The sequence below is a fragment of the Macrotis lagotis genome, chromosome 8 (genome assembly GCF_037893015.1).
Source record: "Macrotis lagotis isolate mMagLag1 chromosome 8, bilby.v1.9.chrom.fasta, whole genome shotgun sequence".
Taxonomy (NCBI): Eukaryota; Metazoa; Chordata; class Mammalia; order Peramelemorphia; family Peramelidae; genus Macrotis; species Macrotis lagotis.
In genome coordinates, this window is record NC_133665.1 from 120,561,730 (window position 1) to 120,585,528 (window position 23,799).

The 23,799-nt window shown below is 36.3% G+C and overlaps 1 protein-coding gene and 1 pseudogene across 12 annotated transcripts in view; both read right to left on the bottom strand.

Annotated features, from left to right (window-relative positions):
- The window catches only part of COBL (cordon-bleu WH2 repeat protein), a 330,921-nt gene that overhangs the window by 270,355 nt on the left and 36,767 nt on the right, over window positions 1-23,799 (bottom strand). The window lies entirely within an intron of this gene.
- Window positions 17,419-18,188, bottom strand: LOC141494950 (all-trans retinoic acid-induced differentiation factor-like; annotated as a pseudogene).

Here is a 23,799-nt window from a genome sequence, read left to right on the forward strand (position 1 = left end):
GAATCTCTAGATTTCATGTCAGGAAGACCCAAGTTCACATTGTGATTGGCTGCTCAACCCTTAGGTTCAATTTCCTTATTACTAAATGCCACCTACTTCATTGAGTTGTGACATATGTGAACAGTTAGATGGGGTGCAGAGATCTTTATTTACAGTTAGGAAGGCTCAAATTCAGATCTGATGATAACTATCTATGGGACTCTTGACAAGTCAATTTATTTGTCTCAGTTTCAGCTGTAAAATGGCGATAACAGCATCTGTTTGTAAAGTAGACTGTAAATCTTGAAGAACTATGCTAGTTGTTGTCAACGTTATACAAAATATTCTACAAACCTTAAAGTATTATGCAAATACTAGTGATGATGATGATGATGATGAACCTCTTTATTTCCAATTATTCAAATCAGCAAAACCCTAAAACAAGGAAAACCAAAAGTTTTCTTGATTATACAAATTTATTACAAGAGTTTTGTTTTTCTTTCCTGTTCCTTTGGAGATAGACTGTAAAGAAAAAATGCTTATTAATTTTTAAAAGAAGGTATATGAATAAGTATTCATAATCCCTACCACCTGTGATTCTTGAGCCAGATGAGTATGTGGACTAATGCCTTAGTCACACTCTCACCTGAGTAAGAGTAAATTGATGGTTTTTAAAATGAGCAGATTTTTATTTACTAAAAAGTCTGCATCAGCCTTTCTCTCCTCTAGCTCCTTTTGTAATTAATTGCCTTTGAGGATGAAATTGTCTGAGCCTTGGAATCATAAAATTTTAGACAAAAAGTACAGAAACTCTACAGTTACAATGAAGTATAGATGTTATTTACTCCAAAAGGAGACACACAGAGAATCAATGACTTGCCCATGGTCATAGAACTACTATAATAAACAGCAGAACCCTCACTATAATCCAGGTCTCTTGAACCAGGTTCTTTCCACCAAGCCATTGCTGTACTATTCTGACTGTACAATAATGTGTGTGTGTGTGTGTGTGTGTGTGTATATATGTATCTCATAATTACATGCTAATATGGTAATCATTTATTCTGTGATTGGGAAGCAATTCCTTTCAAAAAGTTCACGTGGAGCAGCTAGGAGGTGTAGTGGATCAAGCACCAGTCCTGGAGTCAGGAGAGTCTGAGTTCAAATTTGACCTCAGACACTTAATAATTGCCAAGCTGTGTGACCCTGAGCAAGTCACCCATTGCTTTAAATAAGTAAAAAAAAAATTTTAAGAGTACAATAAGAGAGAAATATTATTAATATTATTATCCTCAAAAAAAAGTTCACATAATAAGATCCACCATGAAATCCAAATGAACTCAGAAGCCATCACCAACACTCACAGTCCCTGAGTGGCAAATCAAGTCCTGGGCACAGCTATACACCCCAGTCCCTTCAGCTAATCGTCAAGTATTATCCAGGAAAACACAGCTTGGTCACCTCCACAATTACCCCCAACTACTAACTGCCACAATGGGCAGAAAAACCCAAGAACCCTGAGAAGAGCAACTGCTCCTAGACCAACCACCAGCCCCATCACCATTTAGATTGCCAACAGAATCTGTCAGGAGAAGCAACTATTTCTTTCTCCTCAGTCCCGAAAGTTGTCACAACCTAGGCAAAGAAAGTACTGACCACGCAAATCCCTGGCACTACCAAAATGGCTAAATTTAAGAGAAAAGTAAGGTTTTATCAATGAAAATGATACCAAAGAAGATGTATTAACATCTGTTTGGCCTCTAAGGAGCTTTGGTCTATCTGCCCTGCCGCTGAATCTTTTGGTATATCAATTAGAATAAAAGCTTCTTGGAGGGGTAGGGGTGGAGGGGGGGTTGTCTTTTTATCTCTAATGCTTAGCGTAGAGTTGTGTATACAGCAGATACTTAAGGAATCATTTCACTGTAATTTAGAAAGCTTTATTTGCACCTTTGCATTCCCAGCACCTTACAGAGTCCCTTATGTATATGATAGGCAAGTAAGGTAAAATTTGCCTAATTTAAGGAGAGTAAGAAGGTAAAAATTGTGCCCTATTTCTAACTATTTCTTCCATTTATATACAAACACTTTCAGTAGCTGATTTCAAAAGATTTCCCACTCAATTGACAATAAACAACCTTCTGGAATACAATGAAACTAACTTCTTTAATTACCCCTCTGAGATGGGCCTTAGAGGAATCTTTCCACTTAGCCACAATTTTTTTATTTGTCATTTGCTTTCGGTTATAGTGAGAAAGTTAATAAAAATGTGGTTCATTTTCTCAAATAGTCTTATCAATTCACTGGCTGCAATAATAAAGGGAGAGCTCAAATTGACAGCACTCCACTCAGTGTCTTAAATCATATTAATAAGCTTATCAAAACTGATTTATAGAACCTTCTATGATCTTTGCTGCTTCCAGAACTCCAAAATTACCACATGGGGCTGAGGATTATTTTGTATTTTTAATCTATATTTTAAGAAATATATCTCATATTGTTTTTGTGGAGATGGGGAGTTTTTTTACAAAATGATAATGCAATTAAATGGATTCATAAACTACCCAAATGGCCAGAATCAAGGAGTAGTTGTTAATGGTTCAATGTCAACATACCTGACAGGTCTCTAGAGAAGTACCCTAGTGATCCATGCTTGGCTCTGTGTTATTTAACATTTTTATCAATGATTTGAATAAAGGCAAAGATACCATCCTCATCAAATCTTCAACTGATGTAAGGCTGGGAGGAATAGCTAACCAAGAAAGTGAGAATGTAGAATCTCTGGACTAAACCTAATAAGACGTAAATGAATATAGAATTTTACACTTGGGTACAAAAAAATCAACTTCCACAAGTATGAGATAGGAGAGCTGGTGGTAAAAAATTAATGTGGTAAAAAGATGATAAAGTTGAAGTGGTTGCGAAAGAGATCTGGGACTTTTAGTGAATTGCAAGCTCAAAGACTCAGTAGCCCAAAAGTTCATTTTACCTGGTCTGCATTAAGAAGGGCACAGCTTCCCTTAATAGGCATCCCATTGCTTTTGACATCATCTGGAAAAGGATATTCACATTCCAGGTACCAAGATTAGTTGACACTTAAAAGTTGGAGAATGTACAGAGGAGGTCGACTAAGATGGTGAATGGCCATGATCCCTGCAGTATGATGAGGGGTAGAAGGAACTGGGCATGTTTATTCTGAAGAAAAGTTGACTTATGGGGCACATGATATGTTTGTTTAAGTAGTTGTTTTATGGAAAAGGAGGATTAATTTTGTCCATGCTCATCTCAAACTTCTCAGGATTAAGTCTGGCACAAATACAGTGAGTGAGCTCCTGGAAGCAGGTGGTGACAGGCTACCTGGGGAAGGCAAACAGTCTGAGTCAGAAAAAGAGCAAGTGAAAGCTTGGTGATCAGTAATGAGATCAGGTCACTGAATGGCAGTTGTACTTCCAAGCATAGGAAAGAGAAGGAGGCCTAGTCTTAATAAACAAGTAAAAAAAAAATAGATGAATGAATGAATGAATAAAAGATCCTTTGTTTTAGTTAAAAGCTTAAAGTTTTGTAAAGAACTATTCCATTACTGTATTTCTCCTGTTCAATTCTCAGCTCTGCTCAGTACCCATTTGCTATGCTAGGAATAAAAAGATAAAAATAAAACAAGAAACCCTGCCCTCAAGAAGCTTGCATGCTATTGGAATAAAATTGTACTGCCTTTTTGGGGTTGTTGTTTTACAACTATGTAGGAATTTTATATTGAGTAAAGTATGATTAAAATATCAATTTGTATTCGAGCTCAGAAGTTATGAGAAGCTTTAAAAGTAGTACTGATGAACTTATCCATTCTGGAGAGCAATTTAGAATTATTCCCAAAGGGCAATTAAATTGTGAATATCCCTTGAACCAGCGATACCACTACTAGATCTATAACACTACTAGGTATATATCAAAGAAAATCACAGAAATCATAGAAAAGGGAAAAGACCCACATGTGCAAAAATATTTAAAATAGCTCTTTCTGTAGAATCAAAGTATTGTAAATTGTGGGGGATCCCCTAAATTGGGAAATGGATGAACAAATTATCATCTATGAATATTACTGTAGTCTATTGTTCTGTAAGAAATCTTCAGTAACTGGACTTTAGAAAAACATGGAAAAAATTGCACGGACTGACATTGAGTGAAATGAGCAGAATCAGAAGAACATTATACACATTAACAGCAACATTGTGAGATGATCAACTATGATGAAGGAAGTTCCTCTCAACATTTCAATGATCAAAGACAACCCTGAGAGACCTATTATGTAAAATGACATCCAAATCCACACACACACACACACACACACACACACACACACACACGCAAACACACCCCAAAACCCTAAAACCACTATGGAGTCTGAATGCAGAGCAAAGCATACTACATTCACCTTTTAAAAATTTATTTTATGTTTTTTCTTTCTTTTTTTCTCCTCATGGCTCCCCCCCCAAATCCTTAGTTCTAATCCCTCTTTCATAACAGGTCTAATATGGAAATGGGTTAAACACAATTCTGAAGTATGGTTTTTACCAGATTGGTCACTACTTTAAGAAGAGGGTTTGGTGAAAGAGAGTAGAAGAAAAATGTGAAACTCAAACTTGCAAATGGATAAATGCTGAAAATTACCTTTGCGTGTAATTGGGAAAATATTTTTTAAAAGTTAAAAACCTTTTTTTAATTTATTTTCATCCATATGCACATGTATATTTTTTAAGTTACAAAATTTCTTTTCATACTCCCTTCCCACCCCACCTCCCCTCAGCATCTAACAGTTAGGTTAACATTGTACATACATGTTTTGATAAGCATGTTTACAGATTAGTTATTTTTGTTATGAGGAATTAGGATTAAGGAAAAGAGATATATAAGAAATAATTTTCATAAAGTGTTCATCAGATTCTGAAGGGTTGGGTTTTTTAAAATTGTATTTTGTTTTGTTTGTCCTTCTTTGGTTGGGGATAACATTGTCCATAGCAGTCTAATAGAGTTGTCCTAGCTCTCTGAACTGCTGAGGAGCTGCTTCCACCAAGTTGCTCATCTCACAATGTTGCTGTAGATGTGTGTGTATATTGTTCTCTTGGCTCTCTAGAGTCTGACCATTTATGGTTTCTTATCGGACAATAGTATTACATAGTATTCACGTACAATAATTTGTTTAGCCATTCCACAATTGAGGGCATCATCTCAATTGTCAATTCTTTCCCACTACAAAAAGAACTGCTGTGAATATTTTGGATCATGAAGGGGTTTTCCCTTTTTCTATAATTTCTTCTGGATAGAGACCTAGAATTGGAATTGATGGGACAAAGAGTATGAAAAATTGTATTGCTCATTGGGCATAGTTTCATGTTGCTCTCCAGAATGGTTGGATCCGTTCACAGTGCATCAAGGTCCCAATCCTCCTACAACCTCTCCAACATTGATCATCTTCCTTTTTTTTTCTCATCTTGGCCAATCTGGTAATTGTCAGGTGATATCTCATTGTTTTAATTTGCATTTCTCTAATCAATAATGATTTGGAGCATTTTTTCGTAAGATTATAACTTTAATTTCTTCATTTAAAAACTGTTCACATCCTTTGACCATTTATCAATTGGGGGGAACTGACTTATGACTTTATAAATTTGATCCAATTCTCTATATATTTTAGAAATGAGACCTTTATCAGAATTCCTACTTGTGAAGATTTTTTCCCAGCTTTCTGCTTTCCTTCTAATTTTGGCAACAACAATGTTATTAATGCAAAAACTTTCTAAATTTAATACAATCAAAATCATTCATTTTGCAGTTTATAATGTGCTCTAATTCTTATTTGGTCATAAATTTATCCCCTTTCCATAGATCTGAAAGAGTATTTCTTGGTCTATTAATTTATCTATGGTGTCACTCTTTATGTCTAAATCCTGTACTTATTTTGACCTTAGTATAGGGTGTGAAATTGTTTTCAAGTTTTCCCAAAACAATTTTTGTCAAATAGTGACTTCTTATCCTAGAAGCTGATGTCTTTGGGTTTGTCAAATGGTACATTGCTGTAATCATTTACTGCATCTTCTTTTGAACTGTCCTAATCCACTGATTCATTACTCTATTTTTTTTTTTTTAGGTTTTTACAAGGCAAATGGGGTTAAGTGGCTTGCCCAAGGCCACACAGCTAGGTAATTATTAAGTGTCTAAGGTCAAATTTGAACTCTGGTTCTTCTGACTCCAGTGATGGTGCTCTTTCTATTGCAAAATCTAGCCACCCCTATTAATCTATTTCTTTACTAGTACCAGGCAGTTTTGATGACTGTAGCTTTATAAAATAGTTTTAGATCTGGTAGAGCTAGGCCACCTTCCTTTATATTTTTTTCATCAGTTCCCTTGCTATTCTTGTCCTTTTCTTGCTCCAGACTAATTTTGTTACTATTTTTTTCCTAGCTCAGTAATTATTTGGTAGTTTGATTGGCATGGCACTGAATAAGTAATTTGGGTAGAATTGTCATTTTTATTATATTAGGTCAACCTAAACCTGAGCATTTGACATTTTTCCAATTATTTAGATCTGACTTTATTTGAGAGAGAGAAGTGCTTTATAATTGTGTTCATACAGCTTCTGGATTTGTCTCAGAAGATAGGTTCCCAAGTTTTTAATGTTGTCTGTAGTTTTTTAAATGAAATTTCTCGTTCTGTCTCTTGCTCTTGGGTTTTATTGTTCACATAATGAAATGCTGATGATTTATGTGGGTTTATTTTATATCCTGCTACTTTGCTGAATTTCTTAATTGTTTCAAGGAGTTCTGAGATGATTTCTCAGGTTCTCTCAGTATACCATCATATCATCTGCAAAGAGTGAAAGGTTTGCTTCCTCATTGCCAATTCTGATTCCTTCAATTTCTTTTTCTTCTTTTATTGCTACTGCTAGCATTTATAATACTATATTGAATAGTAATGGTGATCATGAACATCCTTGTTTCAACCCTGATTTTATTGGAAATGCTCCAAGTTTATTCCCAATACATACAATATTTGTTGATGGTTTTTAGATAGACACTATTTATTATTTTAAGGAAAACTCCATTTATTGCTAAACATTCTAGTGTTTTAATAGGAATTGATGTATTTTATCAAAGGCTTTTTCACAGTATCTATTAAGATAATCATATGATTTCTGCTGGTTTTGCTTTTTAAATGTTGAATAATGTTGAGTGTTTTCCTAATATTGAAACATCTCTGCCTACTTGGTATAAATCCTACCTGATCATAGTTATATTATCCTGGTAATAACTTGCTTTAGTCCCATTGCTAAAATTTTATTTAAGATTTTTTCATCAATATTCATTAGGGAGATTGGTCTATAATTTTCTATGTTTTTGTTCTTCCTGGTTTAGGTATCAGTACCATATTTGTGTCATAAAAGGAGTTTGGCAGAACTCCCTCCTGTCCTATTTTTAAAAATGGTTTCTGTAGAATAGGAATTAATTGTTCCTTAAATGCTTGGCAGAATTCACTTATAAATCCATCTGGACCTGGAGACATTTTCTTAGCGAGTTTATTGATGGTTTCTTTAATTTCTTTTTCTGAAATAGGGATATTTAAGTAATTTCCTCTTCTGTTAATCTGGGAAATTTATATTTTTGTAAATATTCATCCATTTCACTCAGGTTATCCAACTTATTGGCATACATTAAGGCAAAGTAGCTCTGGATTATCTCTTTAATTTCCTCCTCATTGGTGGTTAGTTCACCCTTTTCATTTTTGATCCTGGTAATTCGGTTCTTTTCTTTTTTTAAATTGGATTAACTAAATGTTTGCCTATTTTATTGGTTTTTTCATAAAAGCAACTCTTGGTTTTATTTATGAGATCAATGGTTTCCAGGCTTTCAAATTTTATTAATCTCTCCCTTGATTTTCAGAATTTCTAATTTGGTATTTAATTGGGGATCTCTGATTTGTTCTTTTTCCTAGCTTTTTTTAAGTTTCATACCCAATTCATAGATCTCTTTCTCTGCTTTAGTCATATGGGCATTTAGAGATATAATATCTCCCCTCAAAACTTCCTTGGCTGCACTCCTTAAATTTCGATATGATATCTCATTAGTAACATTTTCTTGGATATAATAATTATTTCTATTATTTGCCGTTTGATCCACCATTATTTAAGATAAAGTTATTTAATTTACAATTAGTTCTTGGCTTATCATTCCATGAACTTTATTACATGTAATTTTTATTGCATCATGGTCTGAGAAGTGTGTATTTATTATTCCTGTCTTTCTGCAATTTTGATTCTAAGAATTCTGTGCCCTAGTACATGGTCAATTTTGGTATGGGTGCCATCTACTCTAAAAATAAGGTATATTCTTTTCTATCCCCATTAAGTTTTCTCCAAAGGTCTATCATATCTAAGTTTTCATTCACATTCTTAACTTCCTTCTTGTTTATTTTGTTGTTAGATTTAATTAGTCCTGAGAGGGAGATTGAGGTTTCCCATTATTAAAGTTTTGCTGTCTCCTTGTAATTCTCTCAGCTTTTCCTTTAGGAATCTGGATGCTATACCACTAGATACAGACATGTTTAGAAATGAAATAGCTTCATTTCCAATGGAGCCTTTTAAGAAGATGTAGTTTCCTTCCTTATCCCTTTTAATGAGATTGACTTTTGCTTTTACTTTATCTGAGATTAGGATTACTACCCCTGATTTTTTTACTTCAGCTGAGGTATAATATATTTTACTCCAACCTTTTACCTTTACTCTGTATTTCTCTGCTTCAAATGTGTTTCTTGTAAACAATATATTGTAGGATTCTGGTTTTTAATCCATTCTGTTATCTGCCTCTGTTTTATGGGTCAGTTCATCCCATTCACATTTACCGTTACGATTACTAATTCTATATTTCCTTCCATGCTATCTTTCTCCATTAATATTTTTCTCTTTCCTTTTCTCTTATTCCTTCTCATTAAAATTTTACTGTCTTTCCTCTTTGACTTTTCTTTTAAAAATTAAACTGTTTATTTTCACTTATTTCTTCAACTTCCCTTTTATCAATCCCTTCTTCCCTTATTTTTCCCCTTCCCAATCACCCCCCCCCCCCCTTCCCTGTAGATTAGGGTAGATTTGTAAACCTAAGTGGGAATGTATCTTATTTCTCTCTGAGCTAAATCTATCTAATAAAATTTACTCAACATTCACATTCTCCCTTCTTTCCTTCTAAAATTATATATCTTTCTGCCTCTTCCCTTTTATTTTAGTATTGTTCTAGTACTATTAATCAGGTACCACCAATCAGTTTGATTATTTGATTGCTTGATAAGTTCATATTGTTATCAAGGGGTCATCACAGATTGTCTGCTTGATTAGTATAATGACGCAAATTACATCAAATTATAATTATAATCTTTTTTTATCTTACCCCTTTTTCAAGTACCTTTGGTACACATAATCCTTTGTACACATAAGACAAAGTATCATTCAAAGCCATATCATCTCTTGAACTATTTGTACCCTCCCCCCAGGTCTATTTTATTTTACACTTCATCCCTTCCCCTTCCCCACCTAGGGTCAGGGTACTTAACCATTTAAGTGAAGCAAGGCCTATTCTCTCTCCCACTTTGCCCTCCCCTCCCCACCCAGGGGGCTTAACCCCTTGTTAAGTGAAGCAAGACTCTTAAAGATCCCCAAGTACTGGGAGGCTCTGGAGGTCTCACTTGAGAACATTACAAATGATTGTAAGGTTCAGACACAGACTCAGGTTCTTGTGGTTTATGTTGCTCTCATTAGACAAGGTGCTAAGCACAGTGGGGATTAAAGTGGGTCAAAGGATAATGAGACACTTAAATACCCATGCTTTTCTTCTGGGCTTTTTATCTCAAGCACAGTGATATCATCTCAGACCTCTTCAATGGAAAGATAAGACCCAACTATACCCATATCTTTCAGGTCCATTCTCTTCAAATATATTTGGCCCTTTAATTATCCTAAGAAAAGTAAAGTTCTAAAGAATTAGAAGTATTATGTCTTCCCTTTTAGGTTGTATACAATTTGATGGTCTTGACCAACATTTGTTTTGTTTTGTTTTCCTTCTACTTTTCATTAACCTTTTTTTTTTAATGTAATTCTTGAGTTCTGTATTTAGTGATTGAATTCTGTTCAGTTCTGGTCTTTGTGTCAGGAAATTCTGAAAAGTCCTCTATTTCATTGAACATCCACCTTTTTCCCTGACAACATTCCCTGAATTTTACAGGGTAGTACATTCTGGGTTATAATCCCAGGTCCTTTACTCTCCAATATATGCTATTCCAGTTCTTCAGATCCTTCATTGTTGAGGCTGATAGGTCTTGGGTGAGTCTGTGTTTCCTTTTATATGAATTGTTTTCTTTTTGCTGCTTGCCATATTCTCTCCTTTGAGAATTCTGGAATTTGGTTATTACAGCCCTTGGAGTTTTTATCCTGGGATCTCTTTCTAGAGAGGTTCTGTGGATTCTTTCAATGGTTATATTGTTATGTTGTTCTAATAGATTTGGACATATTTCTATTATAATTTCCTGCATGATGTTTTCCAGGTTCTTTTTGAACTAGGCTTTCTGGTGGTCCAATGATTTGTAGATTGTCTCTTCTAGATCTATTTTCCAGGTCATTCATTTTCTCTAAAAGGTACTTTACATTTTCTTCAATTTTTTCAGCTTTTTTATTTTGTTTCATGGAATCTTGTAGTCTTATAGAATCATTGGTTTCCATTTGTTCAATTCTAATTTTTAAGGTTTTATTTTTCGCAATTAGCTTTTGTGTTTCCCTTTCCAGTTAGTCATTTTTACTTTTAACAGAGTTGATTTCCTTGGTCAATTTTTAATAATTTTCCTGTATAACTTTCATTTCTTTTTTCCACTTTTCTTCTTCCTCTCCTTTAGTTTTTATTCTTCAAGCTCTCTGAAGAGCTTTTGTATTTGAGTCCAATTTATAGGCTATTTTGATACTTCCCCTGTGATTTTTTTTTTACTGCTTTCTTCTACAGATATGGCATTGTTATTTTGTCTGTTAAGGTAGTTTCTTATAGTGAGTACTCTCTTAGCTTTTTTGCTCTTTTTTTTTGTTTTATCTCTATTCCTGGAGTATAGGGAGTATAACATCCAAACTTTTTTTTTTGTTGGGGTTGGGGTCTGATCCCTGGATTGTTGTTGGCCAAGATGCTGCCTATTCAGTCCAGGTCTTGCCTTTGCAAAGGTTTGTTTACTCCTTTATGTTACGATCTAACAGTGTTTTGTTCTCAACCCAGTCCTGTCTTTTACCCCCATGTTCTCAGGGTTCTGATTTTGTTTGGACATGGGTTCGTCCCTGCTGGCTTGCTATCTAGCTACCAGGACCTCGGCTGTTGCTAAGCTGTTGGGACCTGGATTGCTCTGTGGCTAAGAGCCTCCAGCTGGCTTTCCCTGCTCTCTCACCTCCTGGACTTTACTTCCCCTTTTCCCCCAAAGAGAAAGATCTTCACTAAAGATCCTCCATAATGTCTACAGTAGAAAACTACTTTGAATCTTCTCTTTTTCTTGGTGGGATCTGTAGTTTGAATGTCAGAGTACAGGCTTTATTGATCTTTGGGAGCATGTTAGCTTCATGCCACCATCTCAGCTCCACCCCAGAAGTCTCCTGTCATAAAACTTACACATTCCAGTTCATATTATTGTGTTTTTACTAGGGTTCTTAACCTTTTTTGTGTGTCACAAGCCCTCTTTGGTAGTCTGGTGAAGAGTATGGACAGTTTCTAAGAATCAGGTTTTTAAAAAAACTGGAGGAAATGCTTAATTTCAGTTAGAGGTTAGGGGAAACAAAGATTTAATTGATGTCTGATTCAGAGACCCTCCTGAAATTTTTCAGGAGACAGAGAGAGACAGAGAGAGAGACAGAAAGACAGAGACTTAGAGAGAGAGAGAGAGAGAGGAACAAGTACATTTTGCTCTGAGATTAGCCTTTTGAACTTGGCAGCAAAAGACCAAATATGATGCGCAATCTATCTCTTCGGATTAAATTCTATAAAAATCAGGATATATATATATTTCACATCTCCAAACCTTGACACACATTCTCTAAGATTTCAACACCAGGATGGGTCCCCTGCTCCTGATCTTAAGCAGAGCTTAACAACAAACCTGGGACTGGACCCTGCAATCAGTTCATAAATACACCTCCTTTCAGCAGAACAAAGGATAATTAGCTTTATTCCATTCCCCAGGCATCTTTCAGGTTACTCTCTTGGGACTTCATTTTCCCTTCATGGTTCTTGCCCCTAATGAATTTGTGAAAAGGGAAAGCAAATAAACGAAGATGACCAAAATCAGGTTCCAGGCATTTTTGTTCTTCTATCCCTAATTCATAAAATTAATGAATGGAGATTGAGAGCTAGAGGGGACCTTGGAAATCATTCAATTCAGCCCTTCCTTTTATTATAATTAACTAACCTTTACAACATTTTAACATTTGCAAAACACTTTATTTATGCTATCTCATTTGATTAACATAATAACCTTTGGGGGTAAGCACTATTATCATGCCCACTTTACAAAAAAAAAAAGAAACTAAGACAGATAGAGCTAAGTGAAGTGCCCCAAGGTCACACAGAGCTAGCAAGTGACTGAGAGGACTTCATCATTCTAAGTATAACACTATCCATCCACTGTACCACCTATTAGCTAACTTTATAGATAAGAGAACTTTGAAGACTTAAAATAATTTGCCCAGTGTCACTCAGATAGGCAGTGTCAGAGATGCAATTCAAAGCCCGATCCTGATCCCAAATGCATTGATCTTTCCACATCATACCTCCCAGTGAGGATATGTCTATATACATATGTGGGTGTTTTTATTTTTAATAACTCAAATCAAATGGTCAAGAATGACTCTGAATTCCTCTTCAGTCTACTCTGATATTTATTGAAAAGAAAAAGTCATCCTTTCCTAAAGATCTCCTATGGGAGGAAAATTAGGTTTTTGAATTATTTAATTTAAGCTAATAGAAACTTCAGGTCAAATTTATGGTCAAGCAGAACTGTATACATACTTTTTAATACACTGGCATCTCTTGTTCAATTATTGTAGGCATAAATACAACACTGCAGGATTTGTAGCAGAATTTTTATATTTTTAAATGATTATGAAAATATAAAACTCTTTGGTTTTTGAGACCACATTAGATTCAGAAAAGATCTCCATCAGCTCTTAGCACAAACTTTACAAAAAGTACTCAATAAATTATTCCCTGAATGAAGGCCATAGCTACAATTATTTTCCCTGACACATTCATTTTGTTTTTTTCCCTCCAAATCTATACAGACTGTGTAACCCATCTTGCATTAGCTGTCCTGTACATCCAGAATGAACTCCATCTTTATCTCTGTTTCTTTCAGTCACTCTCTTTAAGATAAAGTTCATGTGTGCTTATTCTCTTTAAGATTATATTACATAGATTTTTTTTTAAGAATAGAAGCTCATTCTCTGGACTTGTTTCCCTGGTTACACAGTTATTATTGTTGTTTGTCCTTCATTCTCCAAGACCATGACATCAGGGGGTGATGCCATGACAAGCAAGAGAACTGGATTTGAGTGAAAGGGTGCTGTGCTAAGTCATCAGTCTCACTTTCTCTTCTGGAACCATCTGGATCCCGTGGTAAGATATGGAAGGAAGACTGGAGACAGCCTTGGATGTAAGGCAATCAGTTTTAAGTGACTTGCCCAGGGTCACAAAGGTAGTAAGTGTCTAGTGTCTGAGTCCAGATTTGGACTCAGGCCTAGCACATAGTACATGTTTAACAACTATAAACTATGTCCACACACACACACAGAGTTTTAATAACTTAAAATGGCACTAAGACTTTGGGAAGACTTTTTTCTCTGTGTGTGTTTATTAGACAATTATATACATGTATAGTGTATCCGTCTACCTCTAAAATAAAAGATCCTTGGGTATAGAGATTGTTTCACTAATTATACCTGTACCTCCTGTTTAGCATATAATAAAATGCCTAATAAATATTTGTTGGTTGATTGGTCAAAAACACATCCTCAATTATAATGTAGTTACTGTGAGAAATTTCACTTTGTGACCCAATTTCCTAAAATTCATTGTTGGGAACAGTGTGGAATTCTGACAAATCCTAAATGACATAAATAAATTTTCAAGATCTTTCTCCTCAGGACTGCTTCCAGTATCAACAAATCTTTTTAACTATAAACTTTACTTATAAACTAAATAACTCAATATTAAATTACCAAAAAATATCTTATTCCTTCGTCTCCAAACACCAGAAGCTGCAACTGCTTCCTGTCCTGATACTCTCTTATTTTATAAAGCCTGGAGGAATGAAAGAGAAATCATTTCCTTAGGAAATGTTGCTTAGTTTTTCTTGATAGTAAATTGATGTTCACAGCTGAAACGATCTTTCTCATCAAAGAATCTTTGGTCAACAAGCAACAAGGGGCCTTCTGTCACCACTTACTAAGGATGTGGCCAGAGGAAAAAAGCAGGGTAGGGGCAAAGAAAATCTCATATTGGTTTAAAGTCAGACTCCCACAGGATGTAACTAACATTCACTGTGGGTTGCCTTATGCTCCCTGGAGCCAGGCTTAATGGGGTCAGAGGAACGCCTAGGAGCCAAAATAATCCTGCACATACTCTGACTTGAACCCCTTCTGAAGCTGATCTGTCTTCTAATGCACCTGTGTTGTCTTAAGAGACACTTCTGCCAAAAATAACTCTAGGCACCTGCCTCTGGAACACTCAACTGAGGCATTGCAGCAGATCAGACTGCTTTGAAAGTATGGACAAAGCTACTTTTTTTTAAAGGGGAGGGAGAAAATATTCACTTTTAAAAATTTTATTTAATGTTTTTAATTAACAAAAAATTTCTATTGTATCTTCTCATTCCCTGTCATTTGAAACACACACACACACACACACTCACACTGCCCAAACACCTTTGTTACAAACATACTCAAGCAAAACAAATCCCCACACTGGCCCTATCCAAAAATTATACAAGCAAATCTGTACCCTCCTGGTCAGAAGGTGGGAAGCAAGGAAATACTCCCTTCATTCCGGCACTGAATTATTCCATCACTCAGGCAAACAAAGCCTGAAGCTGCAAGGCAGGGAATAGCAAAAAGTCTAATTACCACAAGTGTCCAGAGATCCATTCTCATGGAAGATCTTTCTTTTTTGTGCAGTTCTTGGAACCATCATTAGAAGGGAGGAGCCCCAGGTTATGAATAGGTGGGGCTTTACAGGTAAGTGAAGGCTGCTTTTCAAAATACTAGTCTTAGCTATGGTTGCTGCTGAAAATTCCTTTAAAAAAAACTCTGGGTATGGTTAGGTGGCGCAGTGGATAGAGCACCGGCCCTGGAGTCAGGAGGACCTGAATTCAAATCCAGCCTCAGACACTTAATAATTACCTAGTTGTGTGGCCTTGGGCAAGTCACTTAATCCCACTGCCTTGCAAAAAAACCCCCAAAAACCTAAAAAAAACCCCTAGAGACCTACTTCTGTCATTCTGTGACCAGAGGTGGGCCTTAAAATGTCAATATTTTTGAACGGTGGTATAACTAATAATTTAAATTAATTCTAAGATGCTGATATCAGCTCCTTTTATAGTAATAAGCTTTCATAGATGGCTCTAGAAATAAAGCACAAGGGCACTAGGAAGCTGCAAATGGGGTTTATAGGAAAGGAAAAAGAGGTACAGAAAAGGGGAACCCATAGACTCCTAGAGCTAAAATAAGTCTCAAGAGTCAGCAAGTCACCATGAAAGTTCTCTGAAACATCAGCACTGGAACTTCTTTTCTTTTTTTAATTTTTTTTTAGTTTTTTAACATTCATTCATTTGTAAATTCAAAAATTACACATTTTTCTACCACCCTTCCTTTCCTCCCCCCTCCTCTTAGCAGCAAAGTTTGGTAAAAGTTGTACATGTATTGTGTTTAACATATATATTAGTCATTTTTTTTTAGGTTTTTGCAAGGCAAATGGGGTTAAGTGGCTTGCCCAAGGCCACACAGCTAGGTAATTATTAAGTGTCTGAGACGGCATTTGAACCCAGGTACTCCTGACTCCAGGGCCAGTGCTTTATCCACTGCGCCACGTAGCCACCCCTATATTAGTCATTTTGTGTAAGAGGAATTAGGATTAAGGGGGAAGAAAGAAAATCATGAGATAGTAAGGAAAAACATAAGAGAAATTTTTAAAAAATGACCATAGAACACATCCAGATTCTGTGTTACCCCCTCCCCCCTTTGGATGTGGATGGTATTAATCAACTCACAATGTTGTCAAGGTGTACAATGTTCTCTTGGTTCTGCTCCCTTTACTAGGCATCAGTTTGTGAAATTCTTTCCATACTTCTCTAAAGCCTGACCACTCATGGTTTCTTATAGAACAATAGTATTCTATAACCTTCATATGGTATAACTTGTTCAGTCAATCCCTAACTGACGGGCATCCTCTCAACCTCCAATTCTTTGCCTCACAAAAAGAGCTGCTACAAATATCACAAGGGTTTTTTTTTTTTAATCATTAGCTTACTAAGACTTCACAATCCTACTTTGTGAGGTAAGTTCTAGGGAAGCATTACTGCTCTTTTAATAACTGAGGGAAATGACATTTGGAGAGGGTTATGTACCTTTCACAGTCAGAGCTGGAAGCAAGACTTGAACTCAGGTCTCTCATTCTTGATTCCAACTCTTTCCAATATTCCATGATGCCTCAGAACACAACTAAAATGGGCTTATTCAACCAGTTTTGAAAACCTCCAGAGATTTTTCTGAGCAGACCCTTCTTTCCTTATACTGATCTGAAACAATTTACTGGTTTCAGTTCCACTCTCTGGGACCAAGTCAAACAAATTAAATCCTTCTTCCAAAAGGATCTACAATGTTGTTAATGTATATTCCCTCCAATGGCATAAATAGCAATTCCCACCTGTCAAACTCTAGTCCAAGACCTGATTTGGTCTTCTCTTAGATATCCTGATGTTGCAAGGATATCAAAGGAGCACAAAGATTGACCCACTGATTGATGATTGATTTGTGTCTGCCCTTCACTTAAAGAAGATCATCATGACATTGGGGGAGATGATGCCATGAACTGGATTTGAGTGTGTGGGTTCTGTGCTAAGTCATCAGTCTCGCTTTCTTCCTCTGGAGGCATTTAGTGGCGAGATATGAATCAGGACAACTAGAGATGGTACTGGATATGATGCAGTCAGGGTTAAGTGACTTGTCCAAGATCACATAGTTAGTAAGTGGCATGCTTTATCCACTGTGCTACCCAGCTGCCTCATTAGTTCCATTGGTAGTCCTTGAAATAGCCTACCTCCTTTCTAGTTATATATATATATATATATATATATATATATATATATATATATATATATATCTTACTCTTTTTTTTTTCCTTAAACAAGGGGGTTTTATTAGACACGAACATCCCTGACAAACACTTCTAACTTCAAGCCTGGTCCAGAACGTGCCAGACCACCTGAAGACTCCAGCTCTCCTCTGCACTCAGGAGCCCGGCAAGAAAGCGCCTGTGCGGGCCCCCGTAGGAGTCCATTCGATTTTTAGGTCCATAGGAAGCCTTGATTTTGCGAAGTTGGGTCCCCCAGAGCAGGATGGAGATGCAAAATGTGGTAGTGCCCAGGATTCCAGAGAACATGAGGAGTGGGAAGGAACCCTCTCATAGACATTTGTAGCCATGGAAGTCACTAGTACAAAGACACTGGAAAAGGCCTGGGCCATCAGGGACACAATATGCATTCTCAGGACACAGAGCTGCTGCTGGCTGCACAGTGCCATCGCACAGACTTCTTTGTCCCTGGCAGATACAGCTGTCACCGTCAAAGGTGATATTATCCCAGGAAACATTCCCACCAGGACAGCTTAGTTTCAGTGGCACCACCAGTGTCTGGAGCTCAGTGAAATTACGGAAGGCTGAGGTAGGTATATTCAGGAGGGGGTTTTCTTATAGATCCAAAACAATGGCAGAATGGGCCTCAGCAAAGAGTGGGTCCAGTTCTTTCAGGGAACAGTTCTGAAGATCTAGTCCCACAATGGTACCCTGCTTGGTCAGACAGCAATGTGCAGTCAGATTTAACTCTTGTCACTGCTTAAAGTAATGGTAAACTTCTGATGTGTCATATGCAGGCCCAGGACAATATTTGCAAATAATTCAGATTCTTTTGAAAGACACTCTATCCACTCCTCCCCAGAATCTGGCCTCGGGCTGCGCTGGGACCTTTCCCCAAGCCTAGAGCAAGGAGAAGGGAACCCTGAGCAGCCAGCCTGGATGTGGTGCCAAGCCTGCCAGTGCCATTTCCCCCCTATATCTTACTCTTAATATCATTTATCCTTCTTCTAGAGTATAGACCATCTTGGTGTTCTCAAAGTGGGTCCAAGAACACTTAAGCTACCTCAAGATCCTTTCACAAGGTCTTTTTAAAATAATATGCAGTATTATAAAATGGCAGTCATTTTATACTACTATTAAAAGGCTATTTGCCTATTTTAAATACCTCTATTTTCCAACTACATATCTGTATGAGGTCAAATTTTCCCCACATACTTCAACCAAAACAATATATTGAAACAGATTAAATGTAGAATCAGGTATGAGAGATCAGTTGTCTTCTATTTAGCTAGACCTTAAAGAGATTTGCAAACATAAGTAATACCATTGTTATTATTAAGCATTTTATTGTGGAGAATTTTTCATATACATGTTATATATTTTAACATAGATTATTATTTATATTTAGATAGATTAATAAGAACTTTAAAATTTAATATCAAAATTTTATTTTAAAAATATTAAAAAATATTTATTTTCATAATATTTAATAATAAAGATCATAATTTTATTACTTAAATAGCTTAAATTTAATTTAATTTCTAACACACTAAAAATTATCAAGGAACATATGAAAATTTTAAGAATGTAAACAGGTCCTTAGACCAAAAAGTCTGAGAAGCACAATGTTCATAATTTTTTGTTGGTAATATGTTACAACCTATTCATCACATCCATTGTACATCTCTTTATTGCCCCTGAGGGACAAGCATTAAGTATGTATCTGTATTCATACAACAAGAATATATTTGAATAGTGATAATTTAGTATTTCTGTAGCATTTAAGGCTTGCAGTACACTTCAAATGTTCTCCTTTGATACTCACAAAATACTGGGTGGTAAGGTAGTGTTATGAGGTCAAGAAAGATTTAAGAAACTTGCCCAAATGTCAGAGTGCTGTTAAGTATCTGAAGTAGGACTTGAATTCAAATTTAGCCCTGTAAGCACTACCCTACCTTCCTGTTTAACTAACACATAATTGAGAAGTTCATACTTTATTTGAAAGTTACATTTTTGTTGCTTTGTTTTCCCTATTCAAAAGCAGGGTCATTGAAAAATCTGGGGAACCACACTAGAAAATCTGCCTTTTTTATACGGTTGTCACTCCTCATACACTAGGTCCAGCTGGGAGTGGAGGGGTTTTAAAGGAGTAATTATGTTTCCTGGTTTATTTATTGTCCATTCATTCAGTAAGCTATAATGAATAAATACATTTCAGCATATCATTCCTGGGAAACTGATGCTGATGAAAAGAATGAAGTATAAATTCATGCCCTGTCATTAGCTTTGCTTTCTTGATTAACTAGTAATTTCTATCAAATACGTCAGCACTCGATTATATTCTATTCATCATTTGTTTCATGATATGTGCAAGTTATTTTTTAAACACTCAAAGACTACTAATTCCTCAAAGGCAGGGGCCCTGTCCTGTTTCTGGTCAAATACTTACTGAATCAAAGTTGTAGGTAAAGTGTAGTGGGGAATATGTCAGAAGAATTGAAAAAGTAGAGAATTAGGGATACACACAATGGATGTATGGTCACCAAAGATGAAGCTTAAAAAAAAAAATCCCAACTTATCTTAGTCAAACTTCCTATAACCTGATAACTGATGCGCATAATGATGTTCCTTAAATGTCACCAAGTGCAATACTGAATACATGGAAGACTTAATAATGTGTTTTTTTAAAAGTGGGAAAGTAAACCTACATGATTTTTAAAGTTTTTTTTAGGTTTTTTGCAAGGCAAATGGGGTTAAGTGGCTTGCCCAAGGCCACACAACTAGGTAATTATTAGGTGTCTGAGGCCAAATTTGAACTCAGGTACTCCTGACTCCAGGGCCAGTGCTCTATCCACTGCACCACCTAGTCGCCTCAAACCTACATAATTTTGATGTATAAGTCAATTCCACAGTACATTGCTTATGTATGTGCATGTGTATAAGGACATAAATATGAACAGATGCACATACATTTGTGTTTATAGTAATTCTAAAAGCTAAATAAACCCAATAGTGAAAGAAAAATTACCATTATATTTTTGAATTCATTTTGCCTATGTGAAAAATTTCAGCATTAACTATATCCAAATCCTAAAATATTTCTGACCTAGTGTCTTTGGAACTTAAAAACCCTGTAAAATCTATTTCAGAAATTTATTTTTACAAGTGGCATTAAAATTTCTGGGTTCATATTCATGTTTATGGAAACACAGAATAGCCAATTGCGATGAAACTTAACACAGTCAGAAACCTGGATCAAGTGATATTACCTATAGAACATGGGGAACATTAAAACAGAGAAAAACTCTATTTGGAGCATTCCTAGAGGAACTAATGAAGGTTACTTGAAGTGATGCTTTAATTGTTACATGTTAGCAGTTACCATATTACCTAAACCAAAGTTACCATGTATCATAATCTTGGAAAAGATCATGTCTTCTGGCATGGAGGCAAATCGGAAACTATTCTAGGCTGGAAATTGAACTGCACCAGTACCAGATACATGGATTTGAGCCCTGGCTCTCTTCTTGACTAGTTGTGTGAACTCAGATGAGTCATGAAATATCAGAGCTTCAAGTTCCTTATCTGTCAAATGAGGATAACTAGAGTAGATCTGCAGAGGCTGCCATTCAGCCGTTCTAAAATTCACTTATAGATGTATACAACTATACATACACACACATATAACTGAATGGCTATTTAGATGCATTCACTATATACACTGTAGATACATGCTGTTATGATATATATATATATATGTACACACACACACACACACACACACACATATATATATATATATATGTATATAGGATAGACTCAGGCCACCAACTTTAATTTCTACATTTTTGTTATAGAAACTAGATCTTATCTGTCATGTAAAATTTCTGGATACAATAGTAAAAATAGTGGAAAAAAATAAAATGGCTTCTATTCTGCACACTAGTCTTTGTGCTAAATGATCTCTGTATGATGATGATATATATCCACAGGCACTGTGGTGGGGATATAGCTGTAGCAATTGTGTGGTAGAAAAACAGAAAGAACAGATATTTAGTTAGAAAAGGTGGGTCAAGCCCCAACCCCACCTCATCTTAGCTAGGAAAAGCACTTAGAGTATGGGGCCCATAGGAGGAACTTAAGTATACTTATTTCATTTGTAAAAAAAAACCTTTTTAATGTAATGTAATAAAAATTACTCATTTTACACCTATATTTGCTAATAGCCTCTTGTTTATTTATAATTGTTCATCTAATCATGAGTTTGCTAAGTAATATGTTCCAGGCTCTTCTAATTTTCTTGTAATATCTCTCTTTATAAGTAGGTCACATATCCATTTTGACCTTATCTTATGTAAGATGCTGCTCTGTAGTTAGTTTTTGCCAAACTGCTTTCCAGTTTCGCCCCCCCCCCATTTTTAAACCAGATAATGAATTTTTTATCCCAAAATTGGAGGACTAGAGAGTGGAACACTCAACTCTAACAGTGGGATTCCCTTCCTGTAAGGAGGGCAGACCCTGGCTTTCAACTTACTTCTCTGCATCTACAACCCCAGCACCAGGCCCAAACTGATTCATTTTCCCCAATCTCCTTCCTACTTCCTCATACATTGTCTTATTCAAGGTTAGGGTCTGTCTTTTTTGGGGGGGTATCCCCGGAGCTTGGGCACAGTCTCTGGGACATTGTAGGCACTGAATAAATGTTTACTGTATTGAACTGAATCCAGACCCAGTTAAAAAAGGGTCAATTGAACTTTGTCAGCAAGGAAAAATTTCTAGAACAGAAGTGTGGAAGTCTAGCTATGTTGGGGAGAAAGCAGCCTCAAAAAACCAGTGACCTGACAGGACTATAGAACATACAGAATCCAGCACCTTCATTGTACCAATGAGGTAACCAAGGCTCTTCAAGATTGAGTGCTTTACCTAAGGTTTCAGAGTTACTTGTTTCCTTTCACTTCATTCTCTGATCCCTCCAGATGGGAGAAGCTAAGTGTACAGAGAGGCTAAGAAGTAATTAGCATGGCCAATGAAATTCAAATCAAGAAAAATAGGGGCATAACTAAGTACTAGTTTAGACTGGGGGGGAGGGAGGCTAAGTGGAACAGGCCAAATAACCTGGAGCTGGTACTAAGGTGGAAGATTAGGAGTACTTTAACAACTCTTTGAATCTGTTAACCATTTCCTCCCTTAGCTGTCCATCTTTGTCTCCACCTGGTCATTTTCTTTGTAGCAGTCATAAGGAAGGCAGAGGTGATGGAAGTTTGTCCCTAGGCAACAGAATTTAGGGGGCCACTGATTACATTCATACTCCTTCAAGCAGTAGAGAAACAACTGAGTTTATTGCATCTGGTTATCAAGAATAATTTTAAAATGTAAGTTACCAGATGCTTCCTCCCTACTGTTGCAACCCCAGTGAGCTACCCAACTTTTCTACATACACAACAGAGTAGTCTCATTGTGAATGAGAGTCTCTCGATTGAAGGGAGTCATCATCTTAGGGTCTCAATCTACCTTCCACCAGAAATGAACCTGTATTCAAAAACTGATTATGAAGGCTTTTAAAAAAAATTCCCTTGGTATAGTTTATGAAGCTAGTTATAAAGCCACTACTTAAATTACAAAACACCTAAGAGATTCGACTGTTGTTTAGTTGTGTCCAACTCTTTGTGAACCTGTTTGGAGTCTTCTTGGTAAAGGTACTGAAGTGGTTTGCGATTTCCTTCCTCAATGGAATCAGATAAATAGAAGTTAAGTGACTTATTCACAGGGCCACACAGCTAGTAAGAATCTGAAGCTAAATTCCCACTCCTAGCCCAGTCCTCTATCCATCTGAGCCACTAGCTGACTTCTAAACTGCCTGTTATCATGGAACAAGGGAAGGGAAAGAGAAAGAAAGGATGAAAACTCAGGAACATTCTCAATTCAGACCTTCATTTCTTAACTACCGCAATAGACTCTTAACATGCTTTTCTGTTCCACATTTCCTCCTCCCCCAGTTCTTCCAAATAGTAGCTCAATCGATATTCTTAATACATAAGTTTGACCATGTTATTACCATTCTCAAGAAGCCTCCATGTCTACTTGACTTCCTCTAGGATAAAACAAAATCTTCTGTTTCATATTTAATTCATATATCTGGCTTTAATCTATCCTTCCAGACTTATTTCCCATTACTCCCCCCCCACACATTCTGTATCCCAGTTAAATGAGTCTATTTGCTGTTCCCAGTGAACATTCGATTCCCTCCTTCAATCGATTTTCTTGCCTTGTCACTGGCTGTCCCCAGGGACCATAAAATTCTTTCCTCTTCATTTCTACCTCCTCCAGAAGGTCAGATTTCATATCCCAGACAGTCAGTCATTAAGTTCTTCTTCTCTCCCCCCTTCCTTTGTATTATTTCAAAGAGATTTTGTCTTTTCCTGTA